This window comes from Dama dama, chromosome 3 (genome assembly GCF_033118175.1).
Source record: "Dama dama isolate Ldn47 chromosome 3, ASM3311817v1, whole genome shotgun sequence".
Classification (NCBI taxonomy): domain Eukaryota; kingdom Metazoa; phylum Chordata; class Mammalia; order Artiodactyla; family Cervidae; genus Dama; species Dama dama.
In genome coordinates this window covers 41803842-41821195 of record NC_083683.1, presented here as the reverse complement: position 1 = coordinate 41821195, position 17354 = coordinate 41803842, and the positions used below count along the sequence as shown (strand labels likewise).

At 37.8% G+C, this 17354-nt stretch overlaps 1 pseudogene; it reads right to left on the bottom strand.

Moving 5' to 3' along the window:
• Positions 1-972: 972 nt before the first annotated feature.
• Positions 973-2868, bottom strand: LOC133044637 (eukaryotic initiation factor 4A-II-like; annotated as a pseudogene).
• Between the last annotated feature and the right edge of the window lie 14486 nt (positions 2869-17354).

Genomic DNA, 17354 nt, shown 5'->3' with positions numbered 1-17354 from the left:
TCTCCTTGCAGTCCAAGGGATTCTCAAGAGTCTTCTCCAACACACAGTTTGAAAGCATCAATTCTTCAGCGCTCAGCCTTCTTTATGGTCCACCACCTCCATACATGACTACTGAAAAAACCGTAGCTTTGACTATATAGACCTTTATAGGCAAAGTAATGCCTGTGCTTTTTAATACACTGTCTAGGTTTGTCACTGCTTTTCTTCCAAGGAACAAGTGTCTTTTGATTTTATGGCTGCAGTCACCGTCCACAGTGATTTTGAAGCTCAAGAAAATAAAATCTGTCACTATTTCCATAGTTTCCCCATCTATTTGCCATAAAGTGATGGGATTGGATGCTATGATCTTAGTTTTTTGAATGTTGAGTTTTAAGCCAGCTTTTTCACTCTCCTCTTTCACCTTCATCAAGAAGCTCTTTAATTCCTCTTCTCTTTCTGCCAGAAGGGTGGTGTCATCTTAGAGAAACAATGAACAAATCGCACAAAAATTCCATGCTATACATCTTATTGTGCAAATTCATACATAAGAAAGTAAACAGGAAGGGTGGAGGGAGAAAGGATGGAAGGAAGGAAAGGAGAAGAAAAGATGGAAAAGGAAAGAAAGAAACATGAAAGAAAGAAATATTTCCTATGTAATATTACTGGCCTAATAAATAATAATACAGAGAAGAAGAAAGGAAAGAGTTTTTGGAGATGAAAAGGGAGGTTATAATTTTAGATAAAGTAACCCAGAAAGGCTTATTAAAACCACAATGTTAAATTAAAATGAAGTGCAATTAACAACTCAAATTAAATTCATAATGTATCTCCAAAATTTTTACTACTGCCTTTCCCATCACTTAATTATTTTTATAATTTCTGTTATGAAACAAAAAATGGAAGTATATATAAGAATGTAAAATTTACCACATCATCTAATGCAATGAGATAACTGACATTACTACTTGGGTAATTATATATTTGCTAAACACATTTTTTTTTTTAAAGTGAATATACAATTTATTTAACATTCAAACTTCATTAAGACATGTGCAATATGGCAATTTTACTGGGGGTTTAACCCTACCTAGGATGATTGCTTGCTGGGGCTTAGCAACAGGGTCCAGTTCACACTTAGCACTAATTAAATACTTTATTGAATAAATATAATACCAAACAAAATGCATTCAAAAGCTAAAAAAAAAAAATCAATTTTAAAGGCCTTTCTATTCAGGCTAATGACAAACACAATAAAGGCAGATATGCTAGTTTAACATAATTGGCTGATTTTATACAGCACTTATATCTTTTAGTCCACAAGTATATTATTAAATGATAGAGAACATCTAATACAACCATTTCCACAGAACTAGGAAATAAATTTCTAAGAAAGAAAGATTTTACAGACCCCATCTTTTATACCCACCCCAACAGTCTAACTCTAAAGAGGATAGAGCCCATGACTTTCCTCACAAGAGCTCACGACTAATGTCACTTTGCTATCAAAATCTGTATTTCTGATCCATTATGAGCATTGAGACAAGATTCAAATATTCCCAAAGAAAGAAGCACAATGCACGTTGTGATCGCCTATTCAGCAACAGCGAGCACTGCATTCAAAACTATCTCATCCCAGGAATTAAATAAGGTCGGCCACATTCATTGGCATTTCCTCCACTGTAGTATTGTAGAAAGTCTCAATGTCACGAAGAATCCTCTTGTCTTCTTCAGTAACAAAGTTTATAGCCACACCTTTCCTCCCAAATCGACCCCCTCTGCCAATTCTGTGAATACAGTTTTCACGATTGGTAGGTAGATCATAGTTTATAACCAATGACTTGTTGCACATCAATTCCACGAGCCAACAAGTCAGTAGTGATCAAAACACGGCTTGACCCTGATCGAAATTCCCTCATAATAACATCTCTTTCTTTCTGGTCCATGTCACCATGCAGGGCAGAAGCTGTGAAGTCCCTGGCATGCATTTTCTCTGTGAGCCAGTCCACCTTGCGCCTTGTATTGAGAAAAATAACAGCCTGTGTAATTGTCAGTGTCTCGTACAAGTCACAAAGTGTATCCAACTTCCATTCCTCTCTTTCAACATTAATATAAAACTGTTTGATTCCTTCAAGGGTCAATTCTTCCTTTTTCACCAAAATTCGAATTGGATCTCTCATGAATTTTTTGGTCACTTCCAACACATCCGTTGGCATTGTGGCAGAAAGCAACACCACCTGAATACTAGTATTTAATTTTTGGAAAATCTCATAGATTTGATCCTTAAACCCTTGGCTCAGCATTTCATCTGCTTCATCCAAAACGAACATTTTGATCCATTTTGGAGAGAGATATCTTCTGTTTAACATATCAAACACTCTCCCTGGTGTCCCAACAACAATATGTGGTGCTTCAGCCTGCAGTTTTTGCATTTCATTTCGAACATTTGTTCCACCAATGCAGGCATGACAAGTTGCTCCCATATAATCTCCAAGTGCCAGAATTACCTTTTGGATCTGTTGAGCCAGTTCTCTGGTGGGGGCCAATACTAGTGCTTGGGTCTCCTTGAACTCAATCTCCAACTGTTGCAGGATGGAAATAGCAAATGTGGCTGTGTTGCCAGTACCTGACTGAGCTTGAGCAATCACATCATACCCTTTAATACATGGAATAATAGCTCTCTGCTGAATAGCTGATGGCTTCTCAAAACCATAAGCATAGATGCCCCGAAGAAGAGACTCCTTTAAGTTCATATCATCAAAGTTATCAACAATCTCATTCCAGTTGCTCTCGATGACACCATCGGGGTCCATTCCCTCTGGGCCGCCATGTTCTCTGTTATAATCCGCGGAGCCACCAGACATGATCCGAAAAACCACTCAGTGCCGGACTGAAAAGCGCTAAACACATTTCTGCTCATGTGAAATCATGCTCCTCCATGCCTGCCATTGCACACTCACTATTAGCACCACCAGAAAGCACCTGTTAAGTGAATTGCTCCAGGTTCCCTTTGTAATAGACAAATGTGTATATATACAAATGTGTGTATATATGTTTCTTAAAAAATGATATACCAAATGGCATTATATTCTGGACCATTCTTCCTCATTGTGCAGACAGCCTTACACCTTTGAAATCAAAGTTAGACATTATAGATCTAGTATATAATTTCTTCCAGTGGCTTCATTATGTCATAATTGACTCTAGCATTCCCTGTGGATGGAAATTGAGGTCATTTCTAGTTTTTTGCTACTATTAATTGTGAAGCCAATGATATGCTTTTTTTTTTAAATTTTTTTATTAGTTGGAGGCTAATTACTTCACAACATTTCAGTGGGTTTTGTCATACATTGATATGAATCAGCCATGGATTTACACGTCTTCCCCATCCCAATCCCCGCTCCCACCTCCCTCCAATGATATGCTTTTTAAATGATATTTACCAAACTTTTTGTATCAGTGCTCTAGATTGCCAGAGGTTTTTGAATAAATCATACGTATATTTTTGTTAAACTGTACAAAATTGCTTTCCCAAAAGACTCTAAAAATTAGTATTAACAGAAACAAAAATAGGAGCACATTTTGCCAACCTTCTTGCCAGCAGTAAATTTACCTCAGTTTAATCTTGCCAACTTGAAACGTCAAAAGCAGTGTTTATTATACTCATTTGCATTTCCTGGATGACTATAAATAGAGCATATTCCATATATTTATTGACCAGTTAAATTTCCTCTTCTGTGATTTACCTATTCAAATCTTAAACCTATTCTGTTTTCCTGTCATTTTAAGAACTTATGGTACATAACAAATTTTAACATTCTTTACCTTTTATACAAATCACAGTTTTCCAATCTAACCCACATGTTTTAATTTTATTCACAATAAATATTGGAGGTTTTAAATTCAAGTAGTTCTTTCATCTTAATCTAATTTGTATATTAAGCAATTTAAAAAATATATGACAGGGACATCTTAAATTTGTGATATTTTAATATTCATTCATGCAAATGTTGCATCTCTTTCTAATCTCTGGATTTCCCCACTGATTACAAACCTGGCCCCAGTCACCTATGTGTGCACTCAGATATGGATCATTTAATAAGGGAGCAAAATACTGAGAGGAAACCAGAAAAGAAGTCTCAGTATGGCTGGAGTTCTTATAGAGGAGCATCAGGGACTCGGTCCAATTCAGACTGCTCACCGATTGCCATACACCTGTGGTATATTGGAAGTTGGAAGATTCTGCAGCGGTGATGGACTGGGATGGGCAATGACAGAGCTGTTTCCAATAAACCAGCATTAACCAGACACAGACTAGCAAGGGGATAGGATACGAGTTAATAACAGAGAAGAGAGATGAAGAGATGCCTTGGGGTGATGTGAAGCCCAGGAGGATTTGATGTTAAGATCAAAGGTCGGATCACCTTCTATTCTTCCATCAGAGGAGCTGAGAAGCACACAGAGCTGCACAATGACTGTCCAACATTAGGAATCTGAATGCGTGCACTAGGCACAGTGTGCAGACACAGCACATTTCTACTGCTCATCAATACCTTTGTCTATCGTCGTCCGTTATCACTGTTCATCTCGACTTAAATAGCACCTCTTCATGGAAGTCTCCAATGGCTTTCAAACTAAAGGAATCCTCAACTTGTGTGCAGATAATTTGATTTTATATTCATCACAATATTTATCACTCTGGTATTTTCTTGTCTTACTGTTTCTTCGATCATGGCTTCTCTGGTTTTCTGTCCCTGTCAAGTAAACAAGCTCGAAGAGAGAAAAAAAAAAGTTGTCAACTCTATCAAGATCTAGAAGAATGCCACTGGATACTCTTGATAAATGTGAATTAACTAGAATGAATGATGGAATGAGTGAACAAATGAATGAAATAATGAGTGAAAAACAAATCATATAATACACATAACACAAAAGGGAGATCTTTAAGGAAGGTATTAGGAGAAAGTGTAATGTGAAAACAAAAGGTTAAGGGAGACCTTGGAAGAGACCCTCAGGCTATGAATGTGAATTAAGATATGAAATAAACAACAAAAAAAGATTAGAGAGGTATCCCATGAACAGAATTAACTATGGAAGAATTCCAATGGTGTTTAGGTACAAAGATTCTTCACTGTCTCAAAATTATATAGTCACAAAAATATGGATAATACAGGGTTACAAAAAAACCCGGCATGCAGTTACACATGAAGATAGGAATTCTACACACAAGTGAAGCATAGTCACTACTCAGCTGGACCGGAAAAACCTCAAAATAGTTCCTGTACTGAAAATTCAGGAAAGATCTTTCCAAACCCTCCCTGGGTTCATTATTCAACTGTCAGGAAAGATTTCTCCTAAGCAAATTCTCTCCACTATTTAGTTTCTGTAATTAAGGAAAAGAAATTCCAAACTGTTTCCTAATTTTCATTCTTTTCCCAGTCTAGGCTCATTGCACTCAACTGGTTTATATCAATTCCCTATAAGTGCCACTCCTGTTCACATAAATTTTAAATGGATGCTCCATGCTGAAAAATACAGAAAACCAAAACATGGTCTTCCATGAACCAAAACAATTCAGAAGAAATATTATACTAGTCTTATCACTTTACTTTTTTTCTCTATTTCTCTAAGGATACTCCACTGTTTCTTCTTCATTTATTATCTTTTGTATTCTTTTTCTGGTATCTTTTCCAGAATCTCCTGTTATCACTTTAATTTTTTTCTCTGGGAATACTCCACTGTTTCGTCTTCATTTATTATCTTGTATATTATTTTTCTGAGTATCTTTTCCAGAATCTTGTGTTATCACTTTATTTTATTTTTCTCCATTTCTCTGGGTACATGCCACTGTTTCTTCTTCATTTATTATCTTTTGGAATTCTTTTTCTGAGTATCTTTTCCAGAAGCTCTTTCTCCAAGTCTCTCTATCTCTCTGGAAGTCTTTGTCACACATAGTTTGTCTATAGCTCTCTTCATCCAAACTTTACTAACAAAGTGCCTTTATTTTATTTAGGTAAATTTTATAGGCTATGCAACATTCTCCAGCTTCCCAAACACCCGTCCTGATCATATGAAAATAAATACACACTGAGACTGTCCTCCCTGATACCTTGGGGAAACATCCTTCTGAATACTGTGTGTGGCTTACCCTGGAATACTTACATAAGCACCCATTTTCTTCGTCCTCAGTCCCCTCAATCCTCACACTTACTCTTTCAGTCTTTGACCATCACATTACCCTCCCGGACATCTGAAAACACTTCCACTACAAGACTGTCCTTCCTGGCACCTGAGGGCAGTATGGTTCTGAATGTGGTACCAAGCAGGCCTTGGAATACCTTCAGTCCTCCTCCTTCTGGCTCAGCTCCCTTTGAAAGTGAAAAGTGAGAGTGAAAGTCACTTGGTCGTGTCCTGCTCTCTGCAACCCCATGGACTGTCCAGTTCATGGAATTCTCAGCTCCCTTTACCCCAAAACATAGCTTAGTCTTCCATCATCATACTTGCTGGAATTTACTTTGCACACAATCAAGTGTTATTTAAAAAACCTGATCAAGTTTTTGGACATTCTGGTAATTTTTATCTGGAATTACTGTTAAATTATTCAGCACTGCTGTCAGAATAACTGGTTACAGATTTGAAGAGAGGAACAGATAGATTCTGGGTTGAGAGTAATGCATAATGAAACTTTAAAATCCGACAGTTTTTTAAAAAAATATTATTGCAGTATATATGATTTGCAATGTTATATTACTTTCAGGTATGCAACATAGTAATTCAAAAATTCTATACATTATTTTGCTCAATTTACAGTTATAAAATATTGGCTATGTTCCCCATGCAATACAATATATGGTTATCCTTATTTTATGCTCATTAGATTATAGCTGTCAATGCCTCACTTCTATATTGCCCCTCCCCACTTCTGTTCCCCAGCTGGTAATCAATAGTTGGATCTCTGTATCTGTGAGTCTGATTCTTTTTTGTATAATCATTACTTTTTTCACTTTTTTGTTTCCATGTATCAATGATAACATTCATTATTTGTCTTTCTTACTCCACTAGGCGTAATACCCTCCAGAACCATCTATGTTGTTGCACATTACAAAATTTCATTCTTTTTCTAAGACTTTGTCATATTCCATTATATATAATATATGTAATATCTTCTTCATACATTTATCTGTTGATGAACACTTAGGTTGCTTCCATATGTTGGCTGTTGTAAATAATGCTACTATAAACAGCAGTGTGCTTACAGCTCTCTGAGCTAGTGTTTTAGTTTTCTTCAGACAAATATGAGAGGAATTGCTGGATCATATGGTAGTTCTATGTCTAATTTTTTTGAGGAAACTTCATACTGTTCCCCAGATAACTATACTAATTTATGTTCCCACCGACTGTGCACAAGGGTTCCCTTTTCCCCACATCTCTCTCCAACACTTGTTATGTATTGTCATTGTGATAATAGCCATCCTAAAAGATGAGATGATAGCTCATTGTGGTTTTGATTCGCATTTCTGGGATGGTTACAGACTTAAGAATCCTTTCATGTGCCTATCGGCCATCTGTATTGTTTTCTTGGAAAAATGTCTATTTATGTCTTCTATTCATTTTGCAATTTGGTTGTTTCTTTGATATTCAGGTGTGTGAGCTTCTTACACACTTGGGATATTAAACTCTTATTGGGCATTTCATTTGCAAATATTTTCTATCATTTTTTGGTTGTTTTGCATTCCTTCAATGGTTTAATTCACTCTGCAAAAGCTTTTAAGTTTATATAGGCCCAATTTGTTTGTTTTTATTTCCTTTGCCTTAGGAGAGGGATCCAAAAAAAGTATTGCTACAGTTTATGTCAATGAGTGTTCTGCTTGTTTTCTTCTAGGAGTTTTGTGTTTTCTGGCCTTATCTCTAGGTCTTTAATTCATTTTGAGTTTACCTTTTATTTATTTATGTACTGGCCATGCCAAGTGACATGTGGTATCTTAATTTTCCTATCATAGATTGAACCATGGAGTACAAAGTCTTAACCACTGAACCGCCAGGGGACTCCCTTGAGTTTACTATTTTATAGGTTGTGGGGAAATGTTCTAATTTCATTCTTCTCCATCTAACTGGCCAATTCCCCCAGAACCAGTTATAGAAGAGATTGTCTTCTCCCTGTTATGTATTCTTGCCTCCTTTGTCAAATAAACATTGGTCACAAGTGTATGAATTGATTTCTGGGCAATCTGTTCTGTTGCATTGGTCTCTGTGTCTGTTCTTCTGTCAGTATCATACCATAACTGTAGCTATTTAACATAGTCTGAAGTCAAGGAACATAACTTCAGCTCTACTCTAACTTCTCAAGATTCTTTTGGCTATTTGGGCTCTTTGCAATTTTCATCCAAATTTTTAAAATATTTGTTCTATTTCTGAGAAAAACACCATTTGTATTTTGATAGGGATCACATTGAATCTATAGGCTGCCCTGGGTAGTATGGTCATTTTAACAATATTAATTTTTCCAATCCATGATCATGCTATGTCTTCCCATACATTTTTGTCATTTTCAATTCTTTCATCAGTGTTTTATGCTTTTTTCCAAGTCCATGTCGTTTAACTCCTTAGGTAGGCTTACTCATAGTATTTTATCCTTTTTGAGGCAATTTTAAATGAGATTGTTTCCTTAATTTCTCTTTCTTATAGTTCATTGTTAGTATATGAAAACACAGAGATTTCTGTATATGAATATTCTATTCTGCAACTATACTGAATTTATTGATGCGGTCTCATATTTTTCCGGTGGTGTCTTTAAGAATATCATGTCACCTGCAAACAACGATAGTTTTACTTTCTCCTTTTCAATTTGGGTTTCATTTATAAATAGATCTGGAGGGTATTATATTTAGTGAAATCAGTAAGACAGAGAAAGCCAAATACTGTGTTATCACTTTCATGTGCAACCTAAAAATGAAAAAAGTAGTCATTTTACAAAAAGGAATCAGACTCCCACATAAAGAGAATAAATCATAGGTTAAAAGTTCAGAGATGGAAGTGAGGTGAGGCAATACTGGAGTAGGGAATTAGGAGGTTTAAACTACTAATTAAAAAATAGTTAAACTAAAAGATATATTGTGTACAGCATGGGGAATAAAGCCAATGTTTTATAACTACAAATGGAGTATAACATAAAAATTTTAATTCACTATGTGCTACATCTGAAAGTAACATCAGTTAAATTCAGTTGTCGCTCAGTCGTCTCCAACTCTTTGCAACTCATTGACTGCAGCACGCCAGGCCTCCCTGTCCATCACCAACTCCCAAAGCTTGCTCAAACTCATGTCCATTGAGTCAGTGAATGCCATCCAACAATCTTATCCTCTGTCGTCCCCTTCTCCTCCTGCCCCCAATGCCTCCCAGCATCAGGGTCTTTTCCAATGAGTCAACTCTTTGCATGAGGTGGCCAAAGTATTGGAGTTTCAGCTTTAGCATCAGTCCTTCCAATGAACACTGAGGACTGATCTCCTTTAGGATGGACCGGTTGGATCTCCTTGCAGTCCATGGGACTCTCAAGAGTCTTCTCCAACACCACAGTTCAAAAGCATCAATTCTTCTGTGCTCAGCTTTCTTCACAGTTCAACTCACATCCATACATGACCACTGGAAAAACCATAGCCTTGACTAGATGGACCTTTTTCGGCAAAGTAATGTCTCTGCTTTTTAATATGCTGTCTAGATTGGTCATAACTTTCCTTCCAAGGAGTAAGCGTCTTTTAATTTCATGGCTGCAACCACCATCTGCAGTGATTTTGGAGCCCAAAAAAATAAAGTCTGACACTGCTTCCACTGTTTCCCCATTTACTATAGTGCTGAATAATTCAAGAGTAATTCCAATAAAATTTACTACAAGTAACTTGTTCAGGTTTTTTTGTTTTTTTTTTTTTTTTTATAAATTCTTAACAGTATGCAAAGTAAACGTCCCTCAGGTATCATGGTAAAAGACTAAGGTAAGTTTTCGTGGAGAGGGTGGTGAGTAGGAAGAAGGAGAAATGCAGGTATTGTAGGCTTTTGCTTAGCACCATATTCTGGAGAAAGAAATGGCAACCCACTCCAGTGTTCTTGCCTGGGAAATCCCATGGTGGGAGGAGCCTGACGACTACAGTCCATGGGGTTGCAAAGAGTCGGACACGACTGAGCACAAGCACCTAGCACCATATTCAGAACAATACTGCCCTCAGGTGTCAGGAGTGACACACTTCTAATAGAAGTGTTAGATGTCCTGGAGGGTAATGTGACACTCAGTGACTGAGAGAGTAAGTGTGAGGGTTAAGGGGGCTGAGGACAAGGAAAAAGTCTTAAAAAGTCATCTAAATATTCCAGGGTAAACCTGACACATTTTCCGAAGGGTATTTCCCAAGGTGTCAATGAGGACTGTCTTGGTGTGTAATTATTTTCAGATTTGTAGGAAGGGAGTTTCGGAAGGCTGAGAATGTTGCACAGCCTGTAAGACTTATGTAAATATAATAAATGCAATTTGTGGATGAGGGCGAAGGATGATGAGAGCTATAGATAAACTTAGTATGACAAAGACATGCAAAGAGACAGAGAGATTTGCAAAAAGAAATAGGGAGAAATTTTGGAAAAGATGGTCAGAAAAAGAATAAGAATACCAAAGACAATAAAGGAAGAAGAAACAGTGGAGTATTCCCAGAGAGAAAGAGAAAAAAGGTAAAAGTGATAACAATGGCAACAACACACTTCTGATTGCTTACCTTCATGAAAGGGTATTTCTGGGTTTTCCAGCATGGAGCAGTCATGAGAAAAGTAAGAGAATTAGGGAAAGAATTAGAAGCTTTCCCCCATAAATAGGAAATTTCAATGGTGGAGAAAATTTGTACTTTGGGGAGATCTTTTCTGATAGCAACATAATGAACCAGCACACAGGGAAGGTTTGGAAGGAGCTTCCCTAATTTTCAGTACAGGAAGTATTGTGAGTTTTATCAGGTACAGCTGAGTGATGACTACGGCTCACTGGTGTGGGGTACGCCTATCTTCATCTGTAGGTGCATGCTGTTTTTTTTGTGTCCCTCTTTTTATTCAGGTTTACATGATTTTGGAATTTGGAGATAATAAAGAAACTTTTTTCCTAAACACCACTGGAATTCTTTCATAGTTAATTCTGTTCATGGGATTCCTGTCTTCCTAGTTCTTCTGTATCTATTTTACATCATAGCTCACAATCATAGCCTGTGGTTCAGCTTTTCAAGATTTCATTCACATGCTGCTGCATCCTTACTTTTCACAGTATCTTCCCTCTCTCAAACTCCTCCCCTTTGTGGAATGCTTAATATTTGTATTATATTTATTCAATCATTCATTCCTCCTCCTAATCAACTCACATTTATAGTCTCCCAAATACTTGGCCTTCTTCTAGGTCTTGTGAAATAGAATGCAACTAACTAAGCTTTTTTTCTCTTAGAGCTTATTTATTTGAAGGGACACAGAAAACCAGAGAAACAAAGGGCAAAGAAACAATGAGACAAGAAAATATCAGGGAGTGGTATTGTGATGAAAACTGAATCAAGTTATCTGCTCACAAGTTGAGGGTTACTTTAATTTGGAAGCCATTGGAGACGTCCATGGAGAGGTGATACTTAAGTTCTTGGTAACTAGTGGAAAAGTGCTGTGCCTGGTGCAAGCATTCAGCTTTCTAATGCTGGACAGTCACTGTGTAGCCCTGTGTTCCTCATCTCCTCTGATGGAATAACAGGATGAGAGCTTGATCTGTGATCCTAACACAAACCTAACCAGGCTTTATGTTACTCTGGACTTCTTTTCACCTCTTCTCTGTAGTAAACTCTGTATATGATCCCCTTGTTTATGTGTCTGCTTAATGCTGGCTTATTGCAAATTTAGCCGTGTCCATGCCCATCCCTGTCCTTGAGTGCTGCATAATCTTCCAATTTCTGTGTGGTGTATGGCAAGTGGTAGATATCTGAATTGAGACTACGTCTGTGACATTCCATGCTGACACTTCTTGTCAAGCTGAGGCTTCTTTCCTGGTTTCCTCTCAGGGTCTGACTCCCTTGATAAATGTTCCAAAAGAGAGTGTGCACTGTGACTGGGGCCAGGTTTGTGTCATTGGTTAAATTCAGAGATTAGAAAGAGATGTGACCCTTACATGAATTAATATTAAAGTATCACAAATTTAAGATGTCCCAACTACATATTTGAAAACTTGTTTAATATAGAAATTATGCAAAAATGATAGGACTACTTGAATTTAAATATTTGAATAGGTAAATCACAGAAGAGGAAATTCAGCTGATAATAAATATATACAATATGCTCATATTCACTGTAATCCAGGATATGCAAATGACCATACCAAATACTGCTTTTGACATGATCAGATTCAGAAAATTAAAGTAGGAAAATTCACTGCTGGCAAAATGGTTGGAAAAATGTGCTCCTATTTTCTGTTTCTGTTAACTCTAATTTTTAGATTCTTTTGGGTATCATCTAATAAAAATATATATGATTTAGTAAAAAAAAAACTTCTGGCAATCTAGAGCATGGATATAAAATATTTAGTAAATAAGGGTACATGAAAAAACTTATCAGTGGCTTCATGACTGGTAGCACTAAAAAACCAGAAATGATCTCAGTTTCCATCAACAAGGAATGATAGAGTCAATTACGACTTAAAGAAGCCACTGGAAGGAATGATTCAGATCTACAGTGGCTGACTTTGATTTCAAAGAAGTATTGTTATATGCACAATGAGGACAGATAGTCCAAAATGTAACGCTATTTGGTATACCACTTTGTAAGAAACATATATATCAACTACATTTGCATATATACATTTGTATATTTGTATATGTACATTTGTATATACACATTTGTCTATGATAAAGGGAACATGGAGCAATTCACTTAACAGTTGCTTTTTGGTAGTGCTAATAGTGATAATGTGGCATGGAGGAGAAAGAGTTCATATGTGTGGAAAAGTGTTTAGCAAAGATAGTATTTAATAGTAATTTCAGTTATTATGTTAGATGGTCTGGTGAATTTTACTTTCTCACATACACTTTCAGTTTTGCTTTCATAATAAAAAAATTTAAAATAATCGAGTAATGCAAAAAAAGCGGTAGTAAAAAGTTATGGGGATAATTATAGACTTGAATTGTTCATTGGATTTAGTTTTAATTTGAGATTATGGATTTAATTGGCCTTTTTGGACTACTTTATCTAAAACTGTAAACTTACTTTCCATTTTCAACTCTTTTCTTTCTTCTTTTCTGTATTATTATTCATTACTCATTACATTATTCATTATACCTTAATACAACATATTCGTTTCCTCTCTCTGCTTTCCTTCTTTCCTTCCTTCTTTGCTATTTACTTTTTATGTATGAATTTCCACAATAGGTTGTATGGCATGGAATTTTTGTGTGCTTGTGTCATTGCTGTTTCTCCAATGTCTAAATCTCAATGTACGTTTGTAGAATGAATGAACTGATAAATGGATTCATTAACAAATGTTAGTTTAACTGTCTATTTTTATTCTCTTTGACTTGGAAAATTTTCACAAGACACATTTATTTATTTATTTACAAGACACATTTAAATCCAGAGAGACCAAATCAGTGTTTGGCGCTCTCCATGTGACTGTCACCTGATCTTATCTATATGTGCAGGATGGAGGTCATAGCTTGAAGAATGCACAACAACAGAGGATGCTTCTTCAATCAGGCTGCTCTACTCTGCTTACTTCCCTTTGAGGTGACTTAGGGCTGAGTAAGCTTTCAGAGTCTCTGAGAGGAGCACTGCTGATGTGAATAAATTAGGAAGGCTGGCTGTGGGGCTGGTAATCATGTTGTCTGTGGATGTACAAGGTAAAAGGAAGCCTAGAGGAGAAACTGATGGCTGTAAAATCTTTAATATAGCAAACTCTTAAATTAAAGCCTGTGTCAGAATGAAAGGATTGACATTATGGTTTACAGAAGTCTCTGGCTGTGCTGTTGATTCTCCAGTGGTTTCTCTGAGTACTAACATTGCTGGCATTAATGTTGCCATTAATGCCAGGTTAGTTGGCAATTACTAACCCGGATTCTGGTCTGGCAGCTTAAGATTGGTGTCCTCTGCCTGTATAATGTCAGGATGTGGAATTGTGGAGTCAGAGTCTTGCCTTCCTCCGGGCTCTGAAAATTTCCTTTATGTACACCTTGTTCTGCAATTGACCATAATGAAGATGTTCGCACTATTTCCACTGATGGCAGTTTCCACCATCCTGGTTTCTGGCCATAAATAAAGATTATTATCTGGAAGTGAGGTCTGGAGGAACAGTACATTAAGATATGAATTCTGTGTAGACATGGTTTTGGGAGGGCCTAGAATGCTGGTCCCCCCTGTCCTCTACTCTAATCGCCTGTTCCATCACAATAGAGTTGACTTTTCATTTTGGGTTTTCCAAATTCAGTCAGATGTTTAGTCACTTCTGACCTTTGAGCCCAGTTTCATGGTCAGAGGCTATAAAATCTGTTTAAGAACATAAATCAGAGGTTTGTTTCAGGAAAGCAAAAGTGACCACATGCTATGTTTTTGTAGGATTTTATGTTATCCGTGGATGTTTCCGCCTTCAGCATGTGCACCAAGGACTAGTTGTTATTCATCTGTGGAAGCCTGCACCACTGCCTATGTTCTTCTTTCCACACCCACAACTGGTGTTCAACTAACATCCTATTTTTCATTTTTCTCTTTCAGAGGATACAACAGAAGTTCCTACTGATACTTCTCCTGATGAGTCTGTACTTGCACTTCACTCCTTCCTGCAATGACCATTTTCCATCTCAACCTCATGTCAGAGCTTCCATAGGGGACAGGTTATAAAGAATCCTAAGCACAAGCCTGGGAAAACCTTCTTTCTGATTCAAAAATTCATGATGAACATAGAAAATCTGCATATTTCTTACATGTTATTCAATAATATGAAGTCACTGGCATGAGTTTATATTAATTTTGGATCAGTCATTTATTTTTTCTATCAGAAAGGCCAGGAGAATGTGATCCGAGCTTGTGGCGTGAGAATTTGGGGCAAGTTCATGTAAAGTCTTTCTGATGACACTAAATTGAAGAGCTGATTATTTGACCAGTGAGTCAGAGAGGCCAGTTTGTCCCAGAATGAAGCAGGAGAATGTACTTCATGAAAGTAGAACAGAAATGATGGCATTAGGACCACATGGAGGGCAGGATACAGGATGCAGAATATAGGGGTCAAGTAGCAGAAAGGCTCTAAGCTCTGCTCTTCGTAATGGGATCAAAGCCTACTTTCCAGGCCGAGGTTTCTTTCTTTAATGTGAAACCCAAGATTGTAGAGCAAACTCCTGATCATTCTTGGGTTTTTCCCATAGCACCCTGCCCATTCTATGTGTTGTGTTCATGCAAGCATTCTGATGATCTCTCTTTTCAGCCTCCACAGCTTGGGGACTTGTGTCCTCTGGGCATAAGGGCATTGATTCTAGTCTGCCCTCACTCACTGTGCCACATGTGCCATGTGGAGTTCAATTTGGAAGATCTCTCTCTCCTGCACGAGACCTGCGTCAGCATGGCTAGAGTCTGGGTATGGAGATGGTGTTGAGGTGGCTTTAGCTCACAGTTATGGGGTCTGACTCACGCTGTGTGTTAGCGGTTCTGTATATCTGTGTGCTCAGCTGTGTCCGACTCTTTTGTGACCCCATGGACTGTAGCCACCAATCTCCTCTGTCCAAGGGGTTTCCCAGGCAAGAACACTAGAGTGGGTTCCCATTTCCTTCTCCAGGGGATCTTCCCAACTCAGGAATCAAACCCACATCTCCTGAGTCTCCTGCATTGGAGGCAGATTCTTTACCACTGTGCTATCTGAGAATCCCTAGTGAAAGTGAAAGCTGCTCAGTCCTGTCCGAGTCTTTGCAACTCCATGGACTATCATGGAGTTCTCCAGGTCAGAATACTGGAGAGGGTAGCTTTTTCCCTTCTCCAGCAGATCTTCCCAACCCAGGAATTGAACCGGGGTCTTCTGCATTGCAGGCAGATTCTTTACCAACTGAGCTATCAGGGAAGCCCTGTAGGGAGAGAGAAATAAAGGCAAGTTCCCTTTGAACATGGGGTTGGATGAGAGAGTCTTTGCTTATTTTTATTATTACCAGAATATACCAATATTCCCTGCTATATCTAAGTGGCTCTCACAATTACTGCTGTAGCACATGGAGTCCCTCCAGAAAGTGAGAAAAATATGCCCTCCTTTCATGTTGGAGTCTATGGGAAGAGATTTTTACTGCATTCAAAGAAAAGAGCTACTATTACTCTAATCTGAGATGCATTGTCTCATTCTTTCTTCACTTCTATTCACTTCTAAGTTATTCCATAGGAAGTCACCACACTGTCAGTCTAGAAGTTATTTTCCTTGTTGCTTCTGAGCAACGGTCCCTGTAAACAGAGACACATGTGGATTTGGTCTTTTGTGCTCAGTCCCTGGAGCCAGTATTTGACTCTTTTCTCAGCCTCATTCCCCTTGGATGGAAACTTAAAACTCTTTGTGCCCCACCAAGAACAGGGCTAGGACGAATGAGGCAAGAGGAGAGAGGGTAGCCAGGGTAAAGGTATGACAGAATTGGTGACATTTGCAGAGATGAATTCAAAATAAGAATTGCATATCCAAGCTCTGGTGATACAAATTTTTTTGCCTGAGGAAGAGTCAAATGTCTTGACTAGAATGTTTCTCCTAATTTCAGCTTCTGATGCTGCTGCCTTGACCACTGCTGCTCCCACCACAGCTGCTCCCACCATGACTACAGCTGCTAGCATCACAAACACGCGAAATTGTCCCTTTTGTTTTTTTAAGACCCCCCTGCTCCACCTCACCCAGAAGTATTTTGTTTATCGGTCTCCTGGATTCCCTGTGTTACCTATTCTCACAATAGACTACATTTTGGGGGCCAAGGAGGTCATGAGAAAAGCCATGTTAAGGGGAGCCAGGAGTTTCCAGTCTTTTGTTTACCAATTTTACCTACATGGCTCTTGAAATATTGGCATTTAATAGGAAAAAATCATCTTCGATAGAACTGTTAGCGTAAAGACCAAAATATGTGCCTCCATGTGGCTAGGTACTGCTTTATGTTTGCTCTTTAGCAGAAAATTCTTTGCTTCTTTTAAAGAATTTTCCAGAAAGAGAAAACAACTTTACAATGAGGCTTCCTTATGGCAGAAAGTTTTGAGTGTTATTCAGGCTATTTCTGGGAATGTGGAAATCTATTAAGGATCACAGTATAGTCCTACTCCTGTTCATTTCTGCCTGTCCTTTAACATCCTGGTAAGATCAATGGCAAATATGGTTGATTTCGAATATCTGACAGGAA